This window comes from Oncorhynchus keta, chromosome 11, assembly GCF_023373465.1.
Source record: "Oncorhynchus keta strain PuntledgeMale-10-30-2019 chromosome 11, Oket_V2, whole genome shotgun sequence".
NCBI classification, from domain to species: Eukaryota; Metazoa; Chordata; class Actinopteri; order Salmoniformes; family Salmonidae; genus Oncorhynchus; species Oncorhynchus keta.
In genome coordinates, this window is record NC_068431.1 from 623,817 (window position 1) to 637,637 (window position 13,821).

Here is a 13,821-nt window from a genome sequence, read left to right on the forward strand (position 1 = left end):
TGTGAGGTTATTTTCCTGACACCACACTCCGAGGGCCCTCACCTCCTCCCTGTAGGCCGTCTCGTCGTTGTTGGTAATCAAGCCTACCACTGTAGTGTCGTCCGCAAACTTGATGATTGAGTTGGAGGCGTGCATGGCCACGCAGTTGTGGGTGAACAGGGAATATATACGGCTGTGATTATAATCGAAGAGAATTCCCTTGGTAGATAATGCGGTCGACATTTGATTGTAAGGAATTCTATATCAGGTGAACAGAAGGACTTGAGTACCTGTATGTTAATATGATCACACCACGTCTCGTTAACCATGAAGCATACGCCCCCGCCCCTCTACTTACCAGAAAGATGCTTGTTTCTGTCTGCACGATGCGTGAAGAAACCAGCTGGCTGCACCGACTCCGATAGCGTCTCTCCAGTGAGCCATGATTCCGTGAAGCAAAGAACGTTACAGTCTCTGATGTCCCTCTGGAATGCTACCCTTGCTCGGATTTCATGAACCTTGTTGTCAAGAGACTGGGCATTGGTGGGAAGAATGCTAGGGAGTGGTGCACGGTGTGCCCATCTCCGGAGTCTGACCAGAAGACCGCCTCGTTTCCCTCTTTTATGGAGTCGTTTTTTTTGTTAAATTGTGATTTTAATGAATGGCGCCAATTTGGCGCCAATTTGGAGCGTCAGTTTCCTTTTCCTGTGAGGAGAGGTTTTTAGAGGAGCAGCCGGAAAGGGCTCCGTGAACCATTTCAAACTACTCAACTCCGCCCACATACTCTGGTGTGTGTGTGTGTGTGTGTGTGTGTGTGTGTGTGTGTGTGTGTGTGTGTGTGTGTGTGTGTGTGTGTGTGTGTGTGTGTGTGTGTAGCATGGTTTAGCCCTACCTTGTAGCCCGGACCCAGTTGATGTATGGCGAAGATCTGAGCGGGGTTGAGAGCCTCACTGAACACGTAGATGGCCCCCAGCTGACCACAGAACACCCTGTTAGCATCTGCCGTCTCCGACGAACCTAGGAAACACTTATCATAACTCTGGAGAGAGAGAGAGAGGTGGGGAGAGAGAGAGAGGTGGGGAGAGAGAGAGAGAGGTGGGGAGAGAGAGAGAGAGAGAGAGAGAGAGAGAGAGAGAGAGAGAGAGAGGTGGGGAGAGAGAGAGGTGGGGAGGGAGAGAGAGGTGGGGAGAGAGAGGGAGGTGGGGAGAGAGAGAGAGAGGTGGGGAGGGAGAGAGAGAGGGGGGGAGGGAGAGAGAGAGGTGGGGAGAGAGAGAGAGAGGTGGGGGAGAGAGAGAGAGAGAGGTGGGGAGAGAGAGAGAGGTGGGGAGAGAGAGAGAGGTGGGGAGGGAGAGGTGGGGGAGAGAGAGAGAGAGGTGGGGAGAGAGAGAGAGAGGTGGGGGGAGAGAGAGAGGTGGGGAGAGGTGGGGAGAGAGAGAGAGAGAGAGAGAGAGAGGTGGGGAGAGAGAGAGAGGGTGGGGAGAGAGAGAGAGGGAGGAGGTGGGGAGAGAGAGAGAGAGGTGGGGAGGGAGAGAGAGGTGGGGAGAGAGAGAGAGGTGGGGAGAGAGAGAGAGAGGGGGGGAGAGAGAGAGAGAGGTGGGGAGAGAGAGAGAGGGGGGGAGAGAGAGAGAGAGAGGTGGAGGAGAGAGAGAGGAGAGGAGAGAGAGAGAGAGAGAGAGAGAGAGAGAGAGAGAGAGAGAGAGAGAGAGCGGCGAGAGAGAGAGATATTGGTAATTTAGTAATTCCTAATATGCATTTAACAGTAATTCATAATAACAGTTGATCTTTCTCACAGAGGAGAAGTCCAGCTATGATCAAAACCTTTCTGTTGTCCAGACACACACACACACACGTACACAGAGACACACACGTACACAGAGACACACACACACACACACACACACACACACACACACACACACACACACACACACACACACACACACACACACACACACACACACACACACACACACACACAGAGACACACACACACAGAGACACACACACACAGACACACACACAGAGACACACACAGACACACACACACACACACACACACACACACACACAGGGACACACACACACAGACAGACACACACACAGGGACACACACACACACAGAGACACACACACAGAGACACACACACACAGAGACACACACAGAGACACACACACACACACACACACACACACACACACACACACACACACACACACACACACACACACACACACACACACACACACACACACACACACACACACACACACACACACAGAGAGACTCACACACACACACACACACACACACACAGACAGAGAGACACACACACACACACACACACACACACACACACACACACACACAGAGACACACACACACACACAGACACACACACACACAGACACACACACACACACACACACACACACACACACACACACACACACACAGGTGTATCATGCTTCTCCCAGGCATCACTAATCAACTCGCTGAGGAAGATCAAACGATCCTTCATCACACGAGCCACAGACACCCAACAGAATAAATCCCTGATCACAGAGACACCTGGTAACCTGAGGTTGCAGCAAACTGTACAGGTCCACAGGATGTAGAGATGTACAACAATGTCCTGTTAATGTCCTGTCATACACCCCCAGATGCTACGTCACAGACACAGGATACGCCACAATAATTCATTTCATGTTAGTAAGACTCTCTTACCCAGAGTGACTTGCAGGTGCAAAAAGGCTTGTGCCTTGCTCAAAGGGCCCATCGACAGATTCTTCACGGGGTCGGCTCTGGGATTCAAACCAGCAACCGTTTTTTTTTTATACCACTAACCCAACGCTCTTAATCACTAGGCTAACCTCCCTTTCTCCTGAAGTGTACACTACTACACACAGCTCTAAAAGCATTGGATTGAAGGAGGGCTGACAGGGAGTTTGATTGGGACACGTGATCATGTTGAAAGCTGTTGAGGATTTACCGGATATCTCCAAAACATCAATCCGCACATAGGAACAAGGGACACGTTGTTTTCACGGTAACGGGGAGATGGAAAGGGGGGATTTCTTACGTCGTTGGTGTTGACGTGCCAGGCCATGTCACCGTAAGAGACCAGCTGACCGTTGACATAGCAACGGATCTCACTGTTCCTCCAGCGGTTGTAGATGTGGACGATGCTGATCATGTACCACTGAAACACAGAGAGGGGGGGTTAGAGAGGGTTAGAGAGGACGAGAGAGGACCAGAGAGGACTAGAGAGGGTTGGAGGGGGTTAGAGGGTAAGAGAGGGTTAGAGAGGGTTAGAGAGGACTAGAGATGACTAGAGAGGGTTAGAGGGGGTTAGAGAGGGTTAGAGGGGGCTAGAGAGGGTTAGAGAGGGTTAGAAGAGGGTTAGAGGGGGCTAGAGCAGGTTAGAGGGGGCTAGAGAGGGTTAGAGGGGGCTAGAGAGGGTTAGAGCGGGTTTAGAAGAGGGCTAGAGAGGGTTGAAGAGGGTTAGAGAGGGTTGGAGAGGGTTAGAGAGGGTTAGAAGAGGGTTAGAAGAGGGTTAGGGATTTCAGGTTACAGGGCTGATATTTCAGGTTACAGGGCTGATATTTAAAGTTACAGGGCTGATATTTAAAGTTACAGGGCTGATATTTCAGGTTACAGGGCTGATATTTCAGGTTACAGGGCTGATATTTCAGGTTACAGGGCTGATATTTCAGGTTACAGGGCTGATATTTCAGGTTACAGGGCTGAGGATACAGGTTACAGGGCTGATATTTAAGGTTACAGGGCTGATATTTCAGGTTACAGGGCTGATATTTAAGGTTACAGGGCTGATATTTCAGGTTACAGGGCTGATATTTAAAGTTACAGGGCTGATATTTCAGGTTACAGGGCTGATATTTAAAGTTACAGGGCTGATATTTCAGGTTACAGGGCTGATATTTAGGTTACAGGGCTGATATACAGGGGGCTGATATTTCAGGTTACAGGGCTGATATTTCAGGTTACAGGGCTGATATTTCAGGTTACAGGGCTGAGGATTTCAGGTTACAGGGCTGAGGATACAGGTTACAGGGATGATATTTCAGGTTACAGGGCTGATATTTCAGGTTACAGGGCTGATATTTAAGGTTACAGGGCTGATATTTCAGGTTACAGGGCTGATATTTAAAGTTACAGGGCTGATATTTCAGGTTACAGGGCTGATATTTAAGGTTACAGGGCTGAGGATACAGGTTACAGGGCTGATATTTAAAGTTACAGGGCTGATATTTCAGGTTACAGGGCTGATATTTAAGGTTACAGGGCTGATATTTCAGGTTACAGGGCTGATATTTAAAGTTACAGGGCTGATATTTCAGGTTACAGGGCTGATATTTCAGGTTACAGGGCTGAGGATACAGGTTACAGGGCTGATATTTAAAGTTACAGGGCTGATATTTCAGGTTACAGGGCTGAGGATACAGGTTACAGGGCTGATATTTAAGGTTACAGGGCTGAGGATACAGGTTACAGGGCTGATATTTAAAGTTACAGGGCTGATATTTCAGGTTACAGGGCTGATATTTAAGGTTACAGGGCTGATATTTAAGGTTACAGGGCTGATATTTCAGGTTACAGGGCTGATATTTAAAGTTACAGGGCTGATATTTCAGGTTACAGGGCTGATATTTAAGGTTACAGGGCTGAGGATACAGGTTACAGGGCTGATATTTAAAGTTACAGGGCTGATATTTCAGGTTACAGGGCTGATATTTAAGGTTACAGGGCTGATATTTCAGGTTACAGGGCTGATATTTAAAGTTACAGGGCTGATATTTCAGGTTACAGGGCTGATATTTCAGGTTACAGGGCTGATATTTCAGGTTACAGGGCTGATATTTCAGGTTACAGGGCTGAGGATACAGGATACAGGGCTGATATTTCAGGTTACAGGGCTGATATTTAAAGTTACAGGGCTGATATTTAAAGTTACAGGGCTGATATTTCAGGTTACAGGGCTGATATTTAAAGTTACAGGGCTGATATTTCAGGTTACAGGGCTGATATTTCAGGTTACAGGGCTGATATTTAAAGTTACAGGGCTGATATTTCAGGTTACAGGGCTGATATTTCAGGTTACAGGGCTGATATTTCAGGTTACAGGGCTGATATTTAAGGTTACAGGGCTGATATTTAAGGTTACAGGGCTGAGGATACAGGTTACAGGGCTGATATTTAAAGTTACAGGGCTGATATTTAAAGTTACAGGGCTGATATTTAAGGTTACAGGGCTGAGGATACAGGTTACAGGGCTGAGGATACAGGTTACAGGGCTGAGGATACAGGTTACAGGGCTGATATGTCAGGTTACAGGGCTGATATTTCAGGTTACAGGGCTGAGGATACAGGTTACAGGGCTGATATTTCAGGTTACAGGGCTGATATTTCAGGTTACAGGGCTGATATTTCAGGTTACAGGGCTGATATTTCAGGTTACAGGGCTGATATTTCAGGTTACAGGGCTGAGGATACAGGTTATAGGGCTGAGGTTACAGGTTACAGGGCTGATATTTCAGGATACAGGGCTGATATTTCAGGTTACAGGGCTGATATTTAAAGTTACAGGGCTGATATTTCAGGTTACAGGACTGATATTTCAGGATACAGGGCTGATATTTCAGGTTACAGGGCTGATATTTAAAGTTACAGGGCTGATATTTCAGGTTACAGGGCTGATATTTAAGGTTACAGGGCTGAGGATACAGGATACATGGCTGATATTTCAGGTTACAGGGTTGATATTTAAGGTTACAGGGCTGATATTTCAGGATACAGGGCTGAGGATACAGGATACAGGGCTGATATTTAAGGTTACAGGGCTGAGGATACAGGATACATGGCTGATATTTCAGGTTACAGGGTTGATATTTAAGGTTACAGGGCTGATATTTCAGGATACAGGGCTGAGGATACAGGATACAGGGCTGATATTTCAGGTTACAGGGCTGATATTTCAGGTTACAGGGTTGATATTTAAGGTTACAGGGCTGATATTTCAGGATACAGGGCTGAGGATACAGGTTACAGGGCTGATATTTCAGGTTACAGGGCTGATATTTCAGGTTACAGGGCTGATATTTCAGGTTACAGGGCTGATATTTCAGGTTACAGGGCTGATATTTCAGGTTACAGGGCTGATATTTCAGGTTACAGGGCTGATATTTCAGGTTACAGGGCTGATATTTCAGGTTACAGGGCTGATATTTAAGGTTACAGGGCTGATATTTCAGGATACAGGGCTGAGGATACAGGTTACAGGGCTGATATTTCAGGTTACAGGGCTGATATTTCAGGTTACAGGGCTGATATTTCAGGTTACAGGGCTGATATTTCAGGTTACAGGGTTGATATTTAAGGTTACAGGGCTGATATTTCAGGATACAGGGCTGAGGATACAGGTTACAGGGCTGATATTTCAGGTTACAGGGCTGATATTTCAGGTTACAGGGCTGATATTTCAGGTTACAGGGCTGATATTTCAGGTTACAGGGCTGATATTTAAGGTTACAGGGCTGATATTTCAGGTTACAGGGCTGAGGATACAGGTTACAGGGCTGATATTTCAGGTTACAGGGCTGAGGATACAGGTTACAGGGCTGATATTTCAGGATTACAGGGCTGACAGGGCTGGGCTGATATTTCAGGTTACAGGGCTGATATTTAAGGTTACAGGGCTGATATTTCAGGTTACAGGGCTGATATACAGGTTACAGGGCTGATATTTCAGGTTACAGGGCTGATATTTCAGGTTACAGGGCTGATATTTCAGGTTACAGGGCTGATATTTCAGGTTACAGGGCTGAGGATACAGGTTACAGGGCTTACAGGGTTGATATTTCAGGTTACAGGGCTGATATTTCAGGTTACAGGGCTGATATTTCAGGTTACAGGGCTGATATTTCAGGTTACAGGGCTGATATTTCAGGTTACAGGGCTGATATTTAAGGTTACAGGGCTGAGGATTACAGGTTACAAGGCTGATATTTCAGGTTACAGGGCTGATATTTCAGGTTACAGGGCTGATATTTAAGGTTACAGGGCTGAGGATACAGGTTACAGGGCTGATATTTCAGGTTACAGGGCTGATATTTAAGGTTACAGGGCTGAGGATACAGGTTACAGGGCTGATATTTAAGGTTACAGGGCTGATATTTCAGGTTACAGGGCTGATATTTAAAGTTACAGGGCTGATATTTCAGGTTACAGGGCTGATATTTAAGGTTACAGGGCTGATATTTCAGGTTACAGGGCTGATATTTCAGGTTACAGGGCTGAGGATACAGGTTACAGGACTGATATTTAAGGTTACAGGGCTGATATTTCAGGTTACAGGGCTGAGGATACAGGTTACAGGGCTGAGGATTTCAGGTTACAGGGCTGATATTTCAGGTTACAGGGCTGATATTTCAGGTTACAGGGCTGATATTTCAGGTTACAGGGCTGATATTTCAGGATACAGGGCTGAGGATACAGGTTACAGGGCTGATATTTCAGGTTACAGGGCTGATATTTCAGGTTACAGGGCTGATATTTAAGGTTACAGGGCTGATATTTCAGGTTACAGGGCTGATATTTCAGGTTACAGGGCTGATATTTCAGGTTACAGGGCTGATATTTCAGGTTACAGGGCTGATATTTCAGGTTACAGGGCTGATATTTCAGGTTACAGGGCTGAGGGCTGGTTATAGGGCTGAGGTTACAGGTTACAGGGCTGATATTTCAGGTTACAGGGCTGATATTTCAGGTTACAGGGCTGATATTTAAGGTTACAGGGCTGATATTTCAGGTTACAGGGCTGATATTTCAGGTTACAGGGCTGAGGATACAGGTTACAGGGCTGATATTTCAGGTTACAGGGCTGATATTTAAAGTTACAGGGCTGATATTTCAGGTTACAGGGCTGATATTTCAGGTTACAGGGCTGATATTTCAGGTTACAGGGCTGAGGATACAGGTTACAGGGCTGATATTTCAGGTTACAGGGCTGATATTTAAGGTTACAGGGCTGATATTTCAGGTTACAGGGCTGATATTTAAGGTTACAGGGCTGATATTTACAGGTTACAGGGCTGATATTTCAGGTTACAGGGCTGAGGATACAGGTTACAGGGCTGATATTTCAGGTTACAGGGCTGATATTTTTCAGGTTACAGGGCTGATATTTAAGGTTACAGGGCTGATATTTAAGGTTACAGGGCTGAGGATACAGGTTACAGGGCTGATATTTTACAGGTTACAGGGCTGATATTTCAGGTTACAGGGCTGATATTTCAGGTTACAGGGCTGATATTTCAGGTTACAGGGCTGATATTTCAGGTTACAGGGCTGATATTTCAGGTTACAGGGTTGATATTTAAGGTTACAGGGCTGATATTTCAGGATACAGGGCTGAGGATACAGGTTACAGGGCTGATATTTCAGGTTACAGGGCTGAGGATACAGGTTACAGGGCTGATATTTCAGGTTACAGGGCTGATATTTCAGGTTACAGGGCTGATATTTCAGGTTACAGGGCTGATATTTCAGGTTACAGGGCTGATATTTCAGGTTACAGGGCTGATATTTAAGGTTACAGGGCTGAGGATACAGGTTACAAGGCTGATATTTCAGGTTACAGGGCTGATATTTCAGGTTACAGGGCTGATATTTAAGGTTACAGGGCTGATATTTCAGGTTACAGGGCTGATATTTCAGGTTACAGGGCTGAGGATACAGGTTACAGGGCTGATATTTACAGGTTACAGGGCTGATATTTCAGGTTACAGGGCTGATATTTCAGGTTACAGGGCTGAGGATTTACAGGGCTGAGGATACAGGTTACAGGGCTGATATTTCAGGTTACAGGGCTGATATTTGATATTTAAGGTTACAGGGCTGATATTTAAAGTTACAGGGCTGATATTTCAGGTTACAGGGCTGATATTTAAGGTTACAGGGCTGATATTTCAGGTTACAGGGCTGATATTTCAGGTTACAGGGCTGATATTTAAGGTTACAGGGCTGATATTTCAGGTTACAGGGCTGAGGATACAGGGCTGATATACAGGGCTGATACAGGGCTGAGGATACAGGTTACAGGGCTGATATTTAAGGTTACAGGGCTGAGGATACAGGTTACAGGGCTGATATTTCAGGTTACAGGGCTGATATTTCAGGTTACAGGGCTGATATTTCAGGTTACAGGGCTGATATTTCAGGTTACAGGGCTGATATTTCAGGTTACAGGGCTGATATTTCAGGTTACAGGGTTGATATTTAAGGTTACAGGGCTGATATTTCAGGATACAGGGCTGAGGATACAGGTTACAGGGCTGATATTTCAGGTTACAGGGCTGATATTTAAGGTTACAGGGCTGAGGATACAGGTTACAGGGCTGATATTTCAGGTTACAGGGCTGATATTTAAGGTTACAGGGCTGATATTTCAGGTTACAGGGCTGAGGATACAGGTTACAGGGCTGATATGTCAGGTTACAGGGCTGATATTTAGGTTACAGGGCTGAGGATACAGGTTACAGGGCTGATATTTCAGGTTACAGGGCTGATATTTAAGGTTACAGGGCTGATATTTCAGGTTACAGGGCTGATATTTCAGGTTACAGGGCTGATATTTCAGGTTACAGGGCTGAGGATACAGGTTACAGGGCTGATATTACAGGGCTGATACAGGGGGTTGATATTTCAGGTTACAGGGCTGATATTTAAGGTTACAGGGCTGAGGATACAGGTTACAGGGCTGATATTTCAGGGCTGAGGATACAGGTTACAGGGCTGATATTTCAGGTTACAGGGCTGATATTTAAAGTTACAGGGCTGATATTTCAGGTTACAGGGCTGATATTTAAAGTTACAGGGCTGATATTTCAGGTTACAGGGCTGATATTTAAGGTTACAGGGCTGATATTTAAGGTTACAGGGCTGATATTTAAGGTTACAGGGCTGAGGATACAGGGCTTACAGGGCTGATACAGGGCTGAGGATACAGGTTACAGGGCTGATATTTAAGGTTACAGGGCTGAGGATACAGGTTACAGGGCTGATATTTAAGGTTACAGGGCTGATATTTCAGGTTACAGGGCTGATATTTAAGGTTACAGGGCTGATATTTCAGGTTACAGGGCTGATATTTAAAGTTACAGGGCTGATATTTCAGGTTACAGGGCTGATATTTCAGGTTACAGGGCTGAGGATACAGGTTACAGGGCTGATATTTAAGGTTACAGGGCTGATATTTCAGGTTACAGGGCTGAGGATACAGGTTACAGGGCTGAGGATACAGGTTACAGGGCTGATATGTCAGGTTACAGGGCTGATATTTCAGGTTACAGGGCTGATATTTCAGGTTACAGGGCTGATATTTCAGGATACAGGGCTGAGGATACAGGTTACAGGGCTGATATGTCAGGTTACAGGGCTGATATTTCAGGTTACAGGGCTGAGGATACAGGTTACAGGGCTGATATTTCAGGTTACAGGGCTGATATTTCAGGTTACAGGGCTGATATTTCAGGTTACAGGGCTGATATTTCAGGTTACAGGGCTGATATTTCAGGTTACAGGGCTGAGGATACAGGTTACAGGGCTGAGGTTACAGGTTACAGGGCTGATATTTCAGGATACAGGGCTGATATTTCAGGTTACAGGGCTGATATTTAAGGTTACAGGGCTGAGGATACAGGTTACAGGGCTGATATTTAAGGTTACAGGGCTGAGGATACAGGTTACAGGGCTGATATTTCAGGTTACAGGGTTGATATTTAAGGTTACAGGGCTGATATTTCAGGTTACAGGGCTGATATTTAGGTTACAGGGCTGATATTTCAGGTTACAGGGCTGAGGATACAGGTTACATGGCTGATATTTCAGGTTACAGGGCTGATATTTAAAGTTACAGGGCTGATATTTCAGGTTACAGGGCTGATATTTAAGGTTACAGGGCTGAGGATACAGGTTACAGGGCTGATATTTCAGGTTACAGGGCTGAGGATACAGGATACATGGCTGATATTTCAGGTTACAGGGCTGATATTTAAAGTTACAGGGCTGATATTTCAGGTTACAGGGCTGATATTTAAGGTTACAGGGCTGAGGATACAGGTTACAGGGCTGATATTTCAGGTTACAGGGCTGATATTTCAGGTTACAGGGCTGATATTTAAGGTTACAGGGCTGATATTTCAGGTTACAGGGCTGATATTTCAGGTTACAGGGCTGATATTTCAGGTTACAGGGTTGATATTTAAGGTTACAGGGCTGATATTTCAGGATACAGGGCTGAGGATACAGGTTACAGGGCTGATATTTCAGGTTACAGGGCTGATATTTAAGGTTACAGGGCTGAGGATACAGGTTACAGGGCTGATATTTCAGGTTACAGGGCTGATATTTAAAGTTACAGGGCTGATATTTCAGGTTACAGGGCTGAGGATACAGGTTACAGGGCTGATATGTCAGGTTACAGGGCTGATATTTAAGGTTACAGGGCTGAGGATACAGGTTACAGGGCTGATATTTCAGGTTACAGGGCTGATATTTAAAGTTACAGGGCTGATATTTCAGGTTACAGGGCTGATATTTCAGGTTACAGGGCTGATATTTCAGGTTACAGGGCTGAGGATACAGGCTACAGGGCTGAGGATACAGGTTACAGGGCTGATATTTCAGGTTACAGGGCTGATATTTAAGGTTACAGGGCTGAGGATACAGGTTACAGGGCTGATATTTCAGGTTACAGGGCTGATATTTCAGGTTACAGGGTTGATATTTAAAGTTACAGGGCTGATATTTCAGGTTACAGGGCTGATATTTAAAGTTACAGGGCTGATATTTCAGGTTACAGGGCTGATATTTAAGGTTACAGGGCTGATATTTAAGGTTACAGGGCTGATATTTCAGGTTACAGGGCTGAGGATACAGGGCTGAGGATACAGGGCTGAGGATACAGGGCTGAGGATACAGGTTACAGGGCTGATATTTAAGGTTACAGGGCTGAGGATACAGGTTACAGGGCTGATATTTCAGGTTACAGGGCTGATATTTCAGGTTACAGGGCTGATATTTAAGGTTACAGGGCTGATATTTCAGGTTACAGGGCTGATATTTCAGGTTACAGGGCTGATATTTCAGGTTACAGGGCTGATATTTAAGGTTACAGGGCTGATATTTCAGGTTACAGGGCTGATATTTCAGGTTACAGGGCTGAGGATACAGGTTACAGGGCTGATATTTCAGGTTACAGGGCTGATATTTAAGGTTACAGGGCTGATATTTAAGGTTACAGGGCTGATATTTAAGGTTACAGGGCTGATATTTAAGGTTACAGGGCTGATATTTCAGGATACAGGGCTGAGGATACAGGTTACAGGGCTGATATTTAAGGTTACAGGGCTGATATTTAAGGTTACAGGGCTGATATTTAAGGTTACAGGGCTGATATTTCAGGTTACAGGGTTGATATTTAAGGTTACAGGGCTGATATTTCAGGTTACAGGGCTGATATTTAAGGTTACAGGGCTGATATTTAAGGTTACAGGGCTGATATTTCAGGTTACAGGGTTGATATTTAAGGTTACAGGGCTGATATTTAAGGTTACAGGGCTGATATTTCAGGTTACAGGGCTGAGGATACAGGGCTGAGGATACAGGGCTGAGGATACAGGTTACAGGGTTGATATTTCAGGTTACAGGGCTGATATTTCAGGTTACAGGGTTGATATGTAAGGTTACAGGGTTGATATTTAAGGTTACAGGGCTGATATTTCAGGTTACAGGGCTGATATTTCAGGATACAGGGCTGATATTTCAGGTTACAGGGCTGATATTTCAGGTTACAGGGCTGATATTTCAGGTTACAGGGCTGAGGATACAGGTTACAGGGCTGATATTTCAGGTTACAGGGCTGATATTTCAGGTTACAGGGCTGATATTTCAGGTTACAGGGCTGATATTTCAGGTTACAGGGCTGAGGATACAGGTTATAGGGCTGAGGTTACAGGTTACAGGGCTGATATTTCAGGATACAGGGCTGATATTTCAGGTTACAGGGCTGATATTTCAGGTTACAGGGCTGATATTTAAAGTTACAGGGCTGAGGATACAGGTTACAGGGCTGATATTTCAGGTTACAGGGCTGATATTTAAAGTTACAGGGCTGATATTTAAGGTTACAGGGCTGAGGATACAGGATACATGGCTGATATTTAAGGTTACAGGGCTGAGGATACAGGATACATGGCTGATATTTCAGGTTACAGGGCTGATATTTAAGGTTACAGGGCTGAGGATACAGGTTACAGGACTGATATTTAAAGTTACAGGGCTGATATTTCAGGTTACAGGGCTGATATTTCAGGATACAGGGCTGATATTTCAGGTTACAGGGCTGATATTTAAGGTTACAGGGCTGATATTTAAAGTTACAGGGCTGATATTTCAGGTTACAGGGCTGATATTTCAGGTTACAGGGCTGATATTTCAGGATACAGGGCTGATATTTCAGGTTACAGGACTGATATTTCAGGTTACAGGGCTGATATTTCAGGTTACAGGGCTGATATTTCAGGTTACAGGACTGATATTTAAAGTTACAGGGCTGATATTTCAGGTTACAGGGCTGATATTTCAGGTTACAGGGCTGATATTTCAGGTTACAGGGCTGATATTTCAGGATACAGGGCTGATATTTCAGGTTACAGGACTGATATTTCAGGTTACAGGGCTGATATTTAAGGTTACAGGGCTGAGGATACAGGATACAGGGCTGATATTTCAGGTTACAGGGCTGATATTTCAGGATACAGGGC

The 13,821-nt window shown here is 45.1% G+C and overlaps 1 pseudogene; it reads right to left on the minus strand.

The window, feature by feature from the left end:
• Window positions 1–13,821, minus strand: part of LOC118378693 (neurobeachin-like) — a 257,394-nt pseudogene that overhangs the window by 151,952 nt on the left and 91,621 nt on the right.